The sequence below is a fragment of the Nuphar pumila genome, chromosome 5 (assembly GCF_984573655.1).
Source record: "Nuphar pumila chromosome 5, dmNupPumi1.hap1.1, whole genome shotgun sequence".
Classification (NCBI taxonomy): domain Eukaryota; kingdom Viridiplantae; phylum Streptophyta; class Magnoliopsida; order Nymphaeales; family Nymphaeaceae; genus Nuphar; species Nuphar pumila.
In genome coordinates this window covers 48208894-48211834 of record NC_143253.1, presented here as the reverse complement: position 1 = coordinate 48211834, position 2941 = coordinate 48208894, and the positions used below count along the sequence as shown (strand labels likewise).

Genomic DNA, 2941 nt, shown 5'->3' with positions numbered 1-2941 from the left:
CATCACGTCATGGCTGGCAATGGTAATAATCTTTCTATTTCTTGTTTAAGTAATTATGAGTTTTGCCTTAAGGACATTATTTGGCCTTTGTCACCATTGTTCTTGTACTTGCCTTTGATTAATAAACAAGTCATCCCCAGCTATTAAAAGGAAAAAAAGATGTCCTTGCTTGGTACTTATTTTTAACAGCACAAAGTCCCACAAGGAGGCCTTACAACCGATAGCACATACCCAGAACCACATAACCTAGCCGCAAGTCTTACAGAAATGAACACCCACAACACATCTTCAAACTCCGAAACCCACCAAGTGATGGCAAGTTGTAGAGCTTATTTAATCATTTACAAACCAAAGGCTATCTGTTGCACCTTTATCAAGGACCATACATGTCCTGGATTCCCTGGATATCATGTGCATGCAGCCCCACCTTCTTTTGGTGAACAGGGAGGTAGGGATACATGATTGCTCCTTCAATAGAAGTATGGTGTAGGCCAAGCAAGTGGCCGATCTCGTGGACAGCCATGGACTCGAGATCGAATGTGAACGGCTTCGCCAAATCTGATGCATCAATCGCGAACCTATCATCTGCATCAATATGGAATCTCCCGTCCTCAGGCCCATACGCATACCCCAGGACTCCCCCTCTTCCATCAAATGGGTAGTCATCCCCGTGATACCCTGACATGAACTGAATCCGGATATCAGCAGACCAGAAGTCTGGTGCCTCGGTGAACCTGTTTCAAATGTTGTTAAGCATGGAATGAGAGAGGAACTAGAGAATGCTTGAAGGAAAGCAATATGGATAATGGTCAACAATAACATTGCCTTAAGGGGTATGGGGTAGTGGGAGGGGGGCTGGTCTGCTAGACCGAGTTCAGGGTTCCATTCCCATGGGCATCAGCCCCTTGCATGTAAGAAAGGACGAGGGTATTATGCTCCGAAGCAAGGCGATCCCCTAGGGGCAAGGAGTTCACCATGGGTTTACACCATTGGGAAAATAACCGTAAGTACAGGCAGACAAAGGCAGCATGACTAGGTCTCTGATCCCGGGGTGGTTTCAGCTCATGGAGAAAAAAAGGTCAACATTCAAATGAAGATTCAAGTAGATGTCAGAATGGGAGGTTCTCAATATGGTTGTTCAAATTCAGGAATTGAGATCAGGTGCAATGTGATTGCACACTTTTAATGTGCTGCTGTGCACCTGATCCCCTTCATTTACAGGATACAGCTTGTCAACTGTGAGGCCCAACAGTAGATGGAGAGAGACAGAGACATTTTATCTTCAATATACGATCCTTAGCAAAAAGACTGCTGAATACACATATAGTGTCAAAATGAGTGATTACAACAACACCTATGACTTTTCATATATATATATATATATATATATATATATATATATATATATATATATATATATATATATATATATATATATAGAGAGAGAGAGAGAGAGAGAGAGAGAGAGAGAGAGAGAGAGAGAGCTATCTGACGGAATGGATGCATGTTGGTCTTTTAGTGCGCTATAGCATTAAAAATGACTTTTAGTGGCAGTTTTAAAGTGTCGTTAAAGATTTGGGCAAAAATCAGACATAGTGGTGCTTAAAAACGTCACTAAAGGCCCTTTCCACCTAATGTTAGAGTTGCAAAAACTCATACAAACATTTATTATGTCCCTCACACACGTGGACCACCATCCACCGCCCATGTATGTAAAGATGGGAAAATATTTTCGCCTCAATAGTTCCATGACTTCTTTAGTTCAAAATAAAGTGTCTCTCGACAAACCTGATGTTGGAGACTGCTGCCCACCTCTCGAACGCGCGAGCGAACACTGCCCTCAGATGACCCTCGCCATGCCGCTGGTTCAAAGCAGAGAAGGCGTACGTCAGCGTGTCCCGCGACCACTGGGTCTCGTTGGGAAGGGTGGTGAAGTTTACGGCAGCATGGTTCATCCTCATGGAGGACACCGTGCCGTTGAGTTCGTCCATGTTGTGGCCAATGCGCACATCCTTGTTGCCACACCTCGGCCGGGCCAATAGCCCCACCGTGGGGGCATCCAGCACCCCGCTGACGCTCAGCCCGAAGTACTGCTGGTACTCTCTGACAGCGGCCTCCAGATCCGCATCGAATTCGTCGGAGTAGATCGCGCCATCGTCGAGGTAGCCGAATCGGTGGAGGAGCTGCTTCATCAGGCCGATCCCGGCGACGTTCTGCCCTCTGTGGCTGCCAACCATGCGGTGAAACTTCACCCACAGAGGGTTGGCTCGATCAGCAGGACCACCAACACCACCACCAACCTTTCCACCGGCGAAGCCCAGAGTGAGGGCCAACAGCAACACTGCTGCTAAAGACTTGAGATGCATGCTTGTGAATGTTTTGGGAAGTTTACTTAAAAAAAGGAAAGAGTGTCTTGGGGAGTTGGTCTTTGATGGGTTTCGAGTGCATGAGGTGTGTGTAGGTACGTGCATTTATAGACATGCTTGGGATAACGGGAGTTTAAAAAGAGAGTTGTTTGGAGGATTATTTTCTAAGCTTTGAGAGAGAGAGAGAGAGAGAGCACCGACTATCGGAGTTATTTCTTTGAGCACTAAATTAGCCATCCTCATCTTGTGTTTCGTCGGAACGTGGTGCACTCGAGCACCGTTTGGTTGGTTCCAGATTAAAAGACAAAGAAGTACGATGACTGTTGGACCCATTGCAAGTTTCATTCCATTTCTTCTCATATCACCAAGATTTTTGGGTTTATCATGACAAATGGTAAAACCATAGTTACCTTAGTTACTAGAGTAAGAACTGGGTACGAAAATCAATGCATGAAGTCGTGAATCGGGCATTCAAAAATGACTTAAAAGTGTAAAGTATTTGGGAAGTATAAGAAGGAAGAAGCGATAACTTGGAGGTATAGTATGTAACCTTGTACCTATTGTAAGAGGCAATA

The 2941-nt window shown here is 45.0% G+C and overlaps 1 pseudogene; it reads right to left on the bottom strand.

Annotated features, from left to right (window-relative positions):
• Positions 1–373: 373 nt before the first annotated feature.
• On the bottom strand, positions 374–2366 carry LOC149837529 (metalloendoproteinase 1-MMP pseudogene; annotated as a pseudogene).
• Positions 2367–2941: the final 575 nt, after the last annotated feature.